The following is a 12,946-nucleotide window of genomic DNA, read 5'->3' on the forward strand; positions in this document are numbered from 1 at the left end:
TCTGCCAATTGGGCTGCACTCCACAGGCCTACAAGGCCTGCACTTGCCCAGCTTCAAGACCAAAGAAATGGCCCGGAGTCAGCGACAGAGACATGGTTTAACGGCTGGGGGAGCGTACCTGTCTGAAGCAAGGTCCTGGAACAACCACCTGCATGCGCAGCAAAAGACAGTGGGCAGAACATGGCAGCAGGCTACGCTACGCTCCTCCAGAGAGAGGGAGGGTCTGGGTTACAGCCGAAACTGACATCAGGTTGGCTCATCAGTTACCATGGAAACCAGCTGAGGGGCATGTCCCTCACCTCCCCTTTGATAAGCTATCAGGTGGAAATGTTTGACCTAAAGATCAGATGCAGCAGGCACCGTCCAAGCAGGGGATGTACAGAGAGCAACACAACAGCCATTTTGGGTGGCCTGACGATACAGACTCTCTCTAAGCATGAAAAGGCCATGCCCTTCTGTAATAATATCAGAAATTAAACATCACGACTAGGAACAGTGATTATGAGAGGAAAAGCGCTTCATTTGCAAACTACATAAGGAACTGTAGTCACAGTTGGCTGAGTAAATGAAGTAGTTTTAAGTTTCTGGGGCGGTATTTACAGTGTGATGCTGGGACTTGCTTATATTTATAAGCCCTCCTAGGTTGAGGATTCCTGATGTTTTCCCTGTTTTGTCCAACAGCTTGGTGAACTTGAACCCTGAAAGCAGCTCTCCACAATGAGGACGTCCTCAGGACAAGCTTGCCCACTCCCCCTGGTGTGCTTGGAGGCAACTCAGGTGTTATGGGGCCACCTTCTCTGGCTTTAGGGGTGCTGTCAGCACTGAGGGGAGAACTTTAAGACTTAAGGGGAAAAGAAAATGAATCTTTTGTCTCAAAAGGTTCAATTCCATCAAGCTGCTGGAAAAAATGGGAAATGTCACATTGTGAAAGAGAGGAAGCAAACTGTCCGCCAAGGTTTGTGTGTCCTCCCTACCCTGGTGTGTGTGTGTGTGTGTGTGTGTGTGTTTTAGTCACTTAGCCGTGTCCGACTCTCTGTGACCCTATGGACTGTAGCCTGCCAGGCTCCTCTGTCCATGGAATTCTCCAGCCAAGAATACGGGAGTGGGTTGCCATGCCCTCCTCGACCCAGGGATCGAACCGGGGTCTCCAGCATTGCAGGCAGATTCTTTACCATCTGAGCCACCAGGAAAACCCCCTACCCTGGGGCCCTCCCCATTCCCTGGATCAGCCTCAGAACACTTATAAACACAAGCAAAAGCCCCTCAGGGTTTAATTTTGTCAATATACCCTGCTCCCCATGAAGTATGGTCATTCATGGCTTGGCCAAGCTCTACCTGTTGCTTTTTCCTTCAGTGATATCAATTCTAACCCCCCGCCCAGCAAACCATTGGGAAAGAAGCTGAGGAGACTATGCTATCCACGGAGCTATGGTGCATGCCTGCTATGGGTCACAGATACAGCACAGTACATGGAACCTGAGCTGAGAAGAGCCCTGCTAGGAGCAAATGTTGGGAAAGTTTGTGTGTGTGTTTTAATGTGTTTTTAAAACTGGAGTTAGGAGAAAGTGCCCCCAGAAAGGCACTAAATGATTGGCAGGCAGCTTGGCATTTAAGAATAAACAAAATAGGTGAGATCCCTGACCTTAGACTGCTTCCTGCCTGTCTGGGAGGACAGCATTAGAAAATACTGCTGCTGCTGAGTCACTTCTGTCATGTCTGACTGTGCAACTCTAGAGACTGCAATCCACCAGGCTCCTCTGTTCATGGGATTCTCCAGGCAAGAGAACTGGAGTGGGTTGCCACGCCCTCCTCCAGGGGATCTTCCTGACCCAGGGATCAAACCTACGTCTCCTGCATTGCAGGCAGATTCTTTACCACTGAGCCACCAGGGAACCCCCCCCCCCAAAAAAAAAACATGTATTTGGGTAATTGATGAGTGAACAAAAGGAGGCAAAGGTGAAGTAGCCATGAGAAGCATGACATCTCTAGAAGATTCCGGTGTGTGTGTGTACAGATGTGCTTATCCTCTTGGAAGACATTTGGGAAAAGAAATACAAACATGTTTACGGGGGGCATCTATGAGTAAGTAGGATTCTGAATATGTTTCTTTTCATTTTGCTTATCTTTGCTTTCTGATTTGTCTATAGTGTATGACTTTTATAAAAATTGTTTAATTACAAAAACACAGGCCATATCATGTTTACATCACTGTGGAAGATAAAAGGAAGTAACACAGTGCCATTCAGTGGGAGGCAGAAACAGCAAAACCTTAAGAAAAAACCATAGCATGTGTCAGGAAACCAACTTAATTTAATATTATGTATAAATAGAGTAAACGCACACCCATAGTAAAAAGATTCAAGGATGGATCTTAACAATTACGTGCTTTTACCTATGGTGTCCTTTGCTTTAGACACTAAAAAATAAAGGGCTGGACAGAAACTGATCTGCAAATAAACAAAAAGTAGGCCTCCCTGCAAGGTAGAATTACAGGCAAAAAGCAATCAATGCATCAGGAGTCCTTATGTTTGTAAGCGGTTCCAGTACAGGGATGACAGATTGTGAACCTGTGTAGAAGCAATTACACAGAATCAAAAGTGAAAAGCAAACCCAGAAAGACCATATTAATGGAACTGCAATAGGAAAAAAAAAAAGACTTTATTGTGTCTTTCAGTCTTTGACTGAAATAAAATTAAAAGACAAAATTAAAGGGGAGGTACTGGTATAACTAAAAAGGCATTATTGATAGGCATTAGATTTAGAAAGCAGATTCACTGTTAACAAGAATCCATGGAGCTTTCACAGAATGAGCACACACTAAGCTGCACAGAAGACTCTGAAATACAGGTAACAAAGTTAGTACAGGCAACGAGCTGGAGCGTAAAATTTAGATCTTAATGAAATACTTTTCAAATGCTAGCAAGAAAAATAAGCACCCCTACCTTTCTAGTCACAGCTTCTTTGCTAAACTTTGTCCTGGAGTTCGAGGCCTGGGTATGTTCCTGTCTACAAATGTCTCCATCTGCAAGTCCACAGGCATCTCATCACACCAGAATCGTCTCCCATTTTCCCTTGCAGATGTGCCCCTCTCCAGTCCCTGCGCTGTGAACAGCACCTCGCCCACTGCTGCATCCGGGCACTGAACAGTGACTGCCACTGTTGGCCTCAGCTCCTCATTGCCCATAGCCCCCTGTATCCCTGAGGTCATCTGGTCCCCCGCATCCTGCCTTTCCCAACTCTCTCTTGTCTGGGCCCCCCAATCTGTTATTTCCTGAGTTTTGCTGCCAGATGCCACTTCAAAAATGCTAAATTTCTTTCCTGTAAGCACTTCCGGGGCTTATCCACTTATTTATTATTGTATTCCCAGGATTTAGCATACTGTTTCCACATACTAGGTACTTGGATGTTGGTTAAATAAAAAAAGGAAGAACACAGAAGCAAATATTCTTAAAAATCATGGCTCTTTCCAGTACATCTCCCAGGTTACTATAAAACAATTTTTATTGATGCTTGTACTTCATTAATGCAGTGTGGCTCCCTGCTATCACCATAGAGCAGCTCAGATACGTTTTGAATGGTAGTGGGAGATGGCTGATCCAGAGGACTCTCCAGGCAAAGACAGGCCCAGAGATTTTGGCCTCGTAGAATTGAAAAAAAAATCCCTACTCTTTATGAATATACTGAACAATTTGTCATAGACACAAACCAAGTGTGTGTGTGTGTGCATGTTTAGGATTTAAAGACGTAACTATGAGCTGTAAACACTTAAAAACAAGTGTAACAAAGCTGCCCCATGTCCTACTGACAACTTTTATGTCTGCAAACCAGTTGCTGGAGGTGCCATTTTTATCGAGCCCAGCTTATATTTTTCTCTGCTATTTAGGAGCCACCTATTTCATGCTTAGGAATTAGCATTTAAAAATATAAATATAGAAAGTCAAAGTTGTGCTCGCTGTTGATAGCTCCTATTAAATACCTGATTCAATGAGCAAATATTAACCCTATCAAGTTTACTCCTTTGTTAAAAAAAAAACAAACAGCTGTATTAAGGTACATTTCAAGTGCATGTGAACATAGGAGTATTGAAGGGACACCACCCAGCTCCAGTATTTATCAGCTCATGACCTATCCTGTTTCATCCACACTCCCATTCACATCTCCCATTTCCATGTTCTTTTGAAGCAAATCGAATAGGTCATTTTGTGGCTCAGCTGGTAAAGAATCCACCTGCAATGTGGGAGACCTGGGTTTGAACCCTGGGTTGGGAAGATCCCCTGGAGAAGGGAAGGTTACCCACTCCAGTATTCTGGCCTGGAGAATTCCATGGTCTATGTAGTCCATGGGGTCACAAAGAGTTGCACACAACTGAGCAACTTTCACACACATGTATATCTAAAAGATAAACTTTTTAAAAGTACCATACCATTATGACACTTTAAAGATTATTCATTTCTAACAGCATTCTGTACTGAGAGGAACCAGGGCTCCTTGGAAAAAGGACCGATTCTAGGACTGGGACAGGGAATACCCGAGTTGACTCTTGAGTATCTTGCAGTGTCAGAAGGATGTGCTCCCCAAAAGAACAATGATGAGGTATGTCCAAGGGACACAGGAGCCAACTGAGAGAGCTTCCAGTGGCCAAGTCTGGAATGGTTCGAGCAGCAAAACAAAGTAGTATTGGCTCATAATCCAAAGGATAACAAATATCCCTCAGTCCATACTAATGTCTGGAGAAGGCAATGGCAACCCACTCCAGTACTCTTGCCTGGAGAATCCCAGGGATGGGGGAGCCTGGTAGGCTGCCGTCCATGGGATCGCACAGAGTCGGACACGACTGAAGCGACTTAGCAGCAGCAGCAGCATACTACTGTCAGTGATTGACTACATAAAGAAACAGGAGAGGGCAGACAAATCTGTGCAAAAGAATCCCAAGTTATGTAGACACCCCCAAGGAGGTAGAGCGTTACTCCCCATTTCTTAAGTGTGTGCTGTGCAAAGAAGTATGTGCTTCCTTCCAAAGAGGACAATACAGAAAGGTGGAAAAGAGGAACTGTCCAGGAAAGAGGCCTGACAAACACTCTCAGCCAGATGATCAAGGTCAACATCAACAGTGAGAAGTTCTGTTCATAATATGTACTCTTAATAGGACAGGACGAGAATGGCCCCTTATCTCTGTGGTTTTCCTCCCCCAAATCCATGAGCCCAGTTTCATCATGAGGAAAATCATCAAACAAATCCCAATTGGGGAACATTCTGCAAAATACCTGATCAGTCCCTCCTCCAAACTGCCAAGCTGATCAAAAACAAGCAAAGTCTGAGAAACGATCACACTCTAGAGGAGCCCAAGGAGAAAGGATGAGTAAACATACTATGGGATCCTGGAAGAGAAAAAAGGTGAAAAGTGAGGAAATGTGAATACAGTGTAGGCTTTAGTTAATAATAACATACCAATATTGATTCATTAGTTGTGGCAAATGTACCATAATGTAAGATATTAACAATGAGGGGAAATGGGTGTGGGTACTCTCTCTACTCTCTTAGCAACTTTTCTGTACATTAAAATGGTTCTAGGGACTTCCTTGGGGGTCCAGTGGTTAAGAGTCTGTGTTCTCAATGGCAGGGGCATGGGTTTGATCCCTGATCTAGGAACTAAGATCCCACATGTCACACAACGTGGCCCCAAAAGGGAAAAAAAAAACTGTTTTAAATCAAAAGGTTATTAAAAAATTAACGATTCCCTTCTATGATCCTACATTCATGCAGTATTCTGCTGAAAGTCCTGATCTCTCAAATCTGAATTGTGGAAATCTTTGTCCAAAGTTCCAGTGAGATTCTGAAGGAGTGACTGCTCTTTCTTTAAAAAGATAGTATGCAAAGTTTCTTCGTGGTGCATGCAACATTTGATATGTGCAACCTGCTCCAGTAGTTATTTTTAGATCTCTCTGATGAGTGCCTGGGTCTTATTTTCACTTGTCTTTCCATGTTTGTTTGTGACTGAATGAGGTCAACTCCCAGGAAGAGGGAGGTACAGCACATGCTTAACGGAGAAGTTATGTACCATGTGGATTGATTTCTTCTTTTCTTTTTCTTCCTTTAAAAAAGTCTGTTGTTGCTTGCTTTTCACACATGTGAGTATACATCTCATTTCTATATGGAAAATTGCTCTGTAATGTACAGTCAGCATAGGAGTATCACCATTTAGAAGTGTTCATTAAGTGATGCTTACTGGTTTCCAATGGTGCATCTGGCTTCATTAATTTTTGTATAAAAATGACAGAAGTTAGCATGGATGCTGGCAAAATCAATAGCAACACCGCTATTAGAAAAAGTACAGGAATGTAAGGAATGACTGGTCAGAAAAAGAGCGTCCTGATATAATCCCTTCCTGAAATGCTTGAGTTAGTCAATGCTGCGCCTTCCTAACCCGATCCCGCCATCAGGGGAACTATGAACAGGACCTGACCAGGATGGGGGACGGCGCTGCTCAGCATCGAGTTCCATTCCAGACATTGCCAGTGTTAACAGTCTCTGTTAAATGGATACACTCATGACCAGAGTGCAAAGGATTTTATGCTTTATTATCATGTAATAAGCAAACTGCCTGATTAATAAGATGTGATTTTGGTCACTGCACTTACATCAGTCAGGATAAACTGTGCTTTGTTTCTTAACAAACAAACCCTGAAATCTCAATGGTTTTGCTTTTCTCCCAAGCAAAGTCTGATTCTCCAGAGACACATCGTTTGTTTTTCTTTCTTTTTTTGGCCTTGCCATGCAGCATGTGGAACCCGCATCCCCTGCAGCAGAAGCGGAGTCTAAGCCAGGGAAGTCCCGAGAGCTACCGCTTCTTTTGTGACTCTGCCCATGTAACACATGGCCTCCAAGAATCTTTTTGTTGCCCGGAGCTGACATGTGGCACTTCTACTTGGAACCCCCTGGTAGAACTAGTTACACAGCCCTGCTTAAGTGCAAGAGAGTTGGTTAGAGTGGTTTTAACAAGAAGAGGAAGAAGAAAATAGAAGATTCTGTGAACATATAACATGGCTTCCACCACAAAGTTTTAAGAATTTTTTTCAAGCTAAAACGATTGCAGACATGCTTTGGGGCTGGGCCAGGCTGGTGGCCTAACTGGGAGAAGGTGTGCACAGGTGACTGGAAGGAACTGTCTCAGACTGGAGCCCAACTGTTGCCATGCAAGACTGTGAGTCTTATGTTACAGTTCTTCCAGTTTTTTCAAAGCAAGTAGAAAAGCAGAGTTTAATGTGAAATCTCCCGATTTTAAAAAGGAGGCTTAAGGATTTGAAAATATGAGGCCAAACAAAATGTACCTGCAGGTCTCACTGGACCTATGTACCACCAACGTTAAGATCGTAGCTAGCTCTTTGGCCCAGGAACTTGGGATCTTGACTGACGCATTATTTCTCTGTGAGGTAGAGCCGATCCCACATTTTTAAGAATTAGGCTCTGCCAGGGAGCATCCCCTCCGCTCATCCTGGTTCAGGTTCAAATCCATCATCCTCACACAAGCTCAGCTGACCACTGAGGCACTTTGAGCCACACTTAAAGGACAAGCTTCCCTGCATTCCAGGTCATTGCCAGGCTAGGACATCTTCAGGCACTGGGGAAACCACAAAGTATTGAGAGAGACTGAAATAGGAATGGGTGTTGGGGTGTCATTATGAACTTGGAATAGGGGGGCCCATATGTCAGTTTCACATGAATCTCAAGAACTGTGCGTGGGAATTAAAAGACTATAAATGGGGCAGGGGTCACACTAGCAGACCTACATTGTGGACGGATCATCCTGGCAGCCAGTGGGGGCAGGGAGTCTCAGCAAACAAAACCCATAGATCGTCTGCACTACACAGAGCCTCCGAGGCACCCCCGTCCACGTTATGTCCTTGGGGGCGACTCCAGCAGTTTCATTCTGCCTTTTTCTGAGCTCTTCTCAGAGGAGGAGGCATCCCTCTGAGAGACGCCCGAGTTGTTTGCTGAGTTCAGCACTGCCCACAAACAGTCCAGCACAACCACCTTTCTCTTTCAAGTGAAATTAGCGGTTCCTTTCCAGATCGCCGAGGTCTGGGAGGCCCAGCTTTTGGCAGGGGTCTCAGAAGAGCTTTCGGGCCGGGGAAGAAGCCAGGAAGGCACCCAGAAGCCTTGACAGCTGGCAATGTAGGTTCCAGGCTCAGGAAAAGAAAGTTCTGGGCCCATGGGGAACGCCACGTATGCTGCGGCCGCTTCCCAGCACAAGAGGGCAATGGGGTGCAGACAGATCTCCCCACCTCACCCAGGCACCCAGGAGCCCAGGAGCCAGGCACCATGGCCAGGAAGCCACGTGGGACTCGTGTCACCACCACAAAGAAGGCAGGTGAGGAGAGGCCCCGAGTCCTCTGTCTTTGGACGGCTGCCACCTGGGGGTGAGAGGGTGCTCCCCAGAGCCACCAGGGTCCCAGGCCCAGGCTTGGCCAGGGAGGTAGACAAGCTGTTGTCCCACTTATCTCGCCCGATGCCATCAACAAAGTGTAGGTCACACAGCAGTAGAGAGGGATTGGGTTTATTTCCCTCTGTGTCCTCTCTGGAGTGTCTTTTCTATTCTCAGCCCCTAGCGTAGCCCCATCTTCCCCCACAGTCTCTTTCACACACTCCATCCCCATTTCGGCCTTAATGGGCCAATGGGATCCGTTTCACCACCACTGGAAGCGGTGTTCTGTGCCTCTCCCAGGCCTTTTCCCATCTTTAATTTCATTTATTTATTTTTTAATTGGAGGATAATTGCTCTACACTGTTGTGTTGGTTTCTGCTGTGCAACAACATGAATCAGCTACAAGTACATATATGCCCCCTCCTTCTTGAGCCTCTGTCTCCTCTATCCTACCCTCTAGGTCATCACAGAGCTGAGCTCCCTGTGTGACACCAAAGCTTCCCACTAGCTAGCTGTTCTACACATGGTCGTGTGTATATGTCAGTGGTACTCTCTAATTTGTCTCACCCTCTCCTTCTCAAAGGAAACTGATAAAGCGAAAAGACAACCCTCATGATGGGAGAAAATATTTGCAAATGAAGCAACTGACAAAGGATTAATCTCCAAAATAAACAAACAACCCATCAAAAAATGGGCAAAAGACCTAAACAGACATTTCTCCAAAGAAGACATACAGATGGCTAATAAACACTTGAAAAGATGCTGAACATTACTCATTATTAGAGAAATGCAAATCAAAACTACAATGAGGTGTCATCTCACACCAGTCAGAATGGCCATCATCAAAGAATCTGCAAACAATAAATGCTGGAAAGGGTATGGAGAAAAGGGAACCCTCCTATAGTATTGGTGGGAATGTAAATTGATACAGTCACTATGCAGAACACTACTGAAATTCCTTAAGAAACTAAAAAATGGAACTACCATGTGACCCAGCAATTCCACTCCTGGGCATATACCCTGAGAAAACCTCAATTCAAAAAGACACATGTACCTCAGTGTTCATTACAGCACTATTTACAATAGCCTGAACATGGAAGCAACCTAGACGTCCATCAATAGATGAACGGTAACGAAAATGGGGTACATTATACAGCGGAGTATTACCTAGCCAGAAAAAGGAACAACATTAAAGGTAATACTCAGCTGTATATATGTACCCCATTTTCGTTACCGTTCATCTATTGATGGACGTCTAGGTTGCTTCCATGTTCAGGCTATTGTAAATAGTGCTGTAATGAACACTGAGGTACATGTGTCTTTTTGAATTAAGGTTTTCTCAGGGTATATGCCCAGGAGTGGAGAGGCTGTCATACAGAGTGAAGTCAGGAAAACTAGTAGATTAACATATATATATGGAATCTAGAAAAAACGGTATTGATGAGCCTAGGTGCAGGCAGGAATAGAGAGGCAGACATAGAGAACCAACTTTTCCTATCTTTACAAAGAGAACAGAAGCTGGGCAAGGAGCCGGTGCCAGCACTGCATGGAGGGCAGAGCCACGCCCCCCAGGAGTTGTTACAGCTCCCCTGGCGTTCGCCGGCGCAGCCCAGTTTGCGAACGCGAGTGAAGACAGTGAGCAATGCCTCGGCCGCCCTCCCCTGGGAGCAGTGGCTGGAGCGGGGCCCGTGCTCCCCAGCTTGCTCCGCCAGCTCCCTTGGGGTCCCTGCTTTCCATCCCCCTCTCTGTTGCCTCCCAAGAGCCCCGCCAACCTTTCCCGGCTCGATTTTTCTCACCCCGGCAAACGTTGAGGTCTTCAGCTCCACGCACTGTGCAGCGGGCAGTGCTCTCAGCTGGTATTGTCGCCTGTAGGGGACGCTAGAAAGGCCTGGGTCCTCAAGTCTCTCTCCCTGGCTTTGCCGGAACACAGTTTTCTGTCACTAAACGGTGAGGAGGCTCCTTCCTGAAAACCTGGGCCCTCGAGGATTTTCAGTCTGGATCCTTCCCACGGATGTCCTGAGATGCCCCCAGACCAGCTTCCTCCAGAGGACCTGGGTCACTAGCGAGGTGCCTGTGTCAGGGCCACTATGCATGGAGGCCCCGTGTTGTTGCCTTGGCTGCCGGCAGAGGGCGCTGTGCCCGCTCTGGCGCAGGGGGCGGGGCGGGAGCGGGGGTGAGGGAGGGTGGGGGGATGGGGTGGGGAGTGGGTGCGGGGATGCGGAGTGGGTGGGGGGATGGGGGTGGGGGTCGGGGGTAGCTTCTCCGTGGCAGGCCCTCAGAGAAAGCAGCCTTGGTCCTGACTTTTTGACAGTTCCTTTGCTGCCGAGAGCAGGCTCCTCTTCCTGTGATGAAGAGATCAGTGGCTCTTACACGGGGTGAGCAAGGGATACCTTTTCTATCCTCACCTCACAAACCCTTTAGGGTAGTTATTTCAATGACAGATGCCCCCAGTGTGTCTAATGTCTGGGCTCCTGAGAGGTTGCCCAGCTAGACTGGGTTTAAAGGCTCGAGAAAACTCTTTCCTTGAAAACAGGAACTTCTGTTATCTCTTATAAAGCAAAGTTATATTTCTAACTCAAATAAAAGTTTTCTCTGAGACATCAGACATTTATAGAAAGGGGCTGATAAAAGGGAGTACAGCTCTGTATGTTGACCTGGGGGAAGTTTCCGTTCCCCTGGCTTCAGTGGGCCCCAGGCCTGGGTGGAGGCCTCGGGATGTGGCCTGTCCTTGTGCCCTGCTGCGCGGGGTGGGGGGGCGGGGCATCCGCTGTGGGAGAGGAAGGGAATGGTGGCCCTTCTGTCGTCAATCCCCAAAAGGCAACAAGTCATGGTTTTACAGATGAGGAATCCAAAGCAGAGTGATGCTTAAGAATAGGAACCACTGCTTTTGTGGCCAGTCTTGCCCTTGAGATCTTCCCTCCCTGCCTATGTCTCTTTTTCTCCTTTTCTAACTAGTCCATTTCCTGCTTAGGCCAAGTGATCAACCCCGCTCCCAGACCCAGAGGAAGGACAATGAGATGACACTTATGTATTCTGGAGGAAGGCATGAAAGTGCCTGGCTAGAGACCCACCTCTGTGGAGCAGAGGGGAAACTAAAAATGTCAGTTGCCTTGAGAGGCTTTGTCAAGTCAGGCATTTCCATGATCCTTGATGGCTGTGCTCTCCGTTACTCTCTGTAAATAAGTATAAAAGGAACTCATTTATTGAGCACTCTGTCCTAGGTGGCCCAAATGTTCTAGCTCGAGTGATTGCACATATCGTATTCCTCACGCTCTACAGATCAGGGGCAGAGAGGTTAAGTGACCTGCCCAAAGTCGCAGTTACAGGACAGTGGAGGTGGGAACTGAACTCGGACTCTGTAGCTCTAAAGCTAGCGCTTCCAGCTCTGCCCGGGCTCTGCAGCCATCCCCTTGCTTAGATGTAGTGACCCCAACTGTTCCTAGTGCTGCTACAGAAGCATCTTGTGCTTGAGGGTTTTCCACATTTTAAGTTAAAGTGATGCCTGGATTGAAAGTTTCGTTCATTCAGTAGAAAGATTTAGAATTTTCCCATTTTATTATAACTGAGGAGGGTACATAAGATGATGAATTGGGGCATGGAAAGAATATATTAAACCTCCTTATATTTGTTTCATTCTCTCAAAATTTTGATTTTTGCAACGGTTTTATAATCTATGCATTATGCCTGTAACTTATAAGTAAATCCTCAAACTCCGAGGAGGTGAATGCCAAAACATTTTCTCTGTACACCTCTGAAGAGATTTTCGACTATGGCTTGCTTTATGGTCTAAGTATATTTCTAAAAGATTCCACCTTCTTTTGAAGCATAGTGAACCATATGATTTGAGAGAATCAATCAGTACATCTTTTTTTTGGCAAAGTGAATGATAGATTTCATATATTCTGTCTGGATTTCCACAGGCCATACTGATCTGGTTAAGAAGGGCACGCTGTTCTTTCCCTGTGGGTTCAGTTCAGTCCACACACAATTGTTGTGTGTGTGCTTGTGTTGTGTGTCTTTGTTATGGGTTCCCTAAATACCAAGCACTGTGCTAGGTGTATGAGATGCAGGGGCCTTGACCTTGGGCCTAGAGGAACTTGTGGTGTAGTGGGGTGGATGGAGACCCTCTTTCTCTGGAATTAGGCGGACAAGATGATAGAAGCATGCACGTCACTGTGGGCTGGCAGACGGCTCTTAGCTTATGCAGGAGCAGTCATGGAAAGTCATCTGGAGGAGGTGGTGTTTGGAGTTAAATCTTAAAGGACTAGGCAGAGTGAAAAGGTGGGAAAGGAGCATCAGGGTACTCAAGGGTAGGACTACAGAGGCTTGTGCCTGGTGTGGGAGGCCTCTGTGGGATATGAGGGTACATCTAAGAGCAAACGCTTTTAGGCAGCAGAATGTTTTTTTACCAAAACTATTCTGGTGAAAGTCTAGAAGAGAGATTAGGGGGCTAAAGATAGAGGCACAGACCCCCCCAGTTTTGTGGACATTCCAAAAGTTTAGGCAAAGGATGATGTGGGTTGA

General features: G+C 46.2%; 1 long non-coding RNA gene across 1 annotated transcript; it reads left to right on the top strand.

Moving 5' to 3' along the window:
* The first annotated feature begins 7,613 nt into the window (after positions 1-7,613).
* LOC138929862 (uncharacterized) lies at positions 7,614-9,183 on the top strand. Its single transcript, XR_011446067.1, has 2 exons — positions 7,614-8,368; positions 9,006-9,183. It is a non-coding gene; the product is annotated as an uncharacterized lncRNA (long non-coding RNA).
* Positions 9,184-12,946: the final 3,763 nt, after the last annotated feature.

Source organism: Ovis canadensis, chromosome X, assembly GCF_042477335.2.
Source record: "Ovis canadensis isolate MfBH-ARS-UI-01 breed Bighorn chromosome X, ARS-UI_OviCan_v2, whole genome shotgun sequence".
Taxonomy (NCBI): Eukaryota; Metazoa; Chordata; class Mammalia; order Artiodactyla; family Bovidae; genus Ovis; species Ovis canadensis.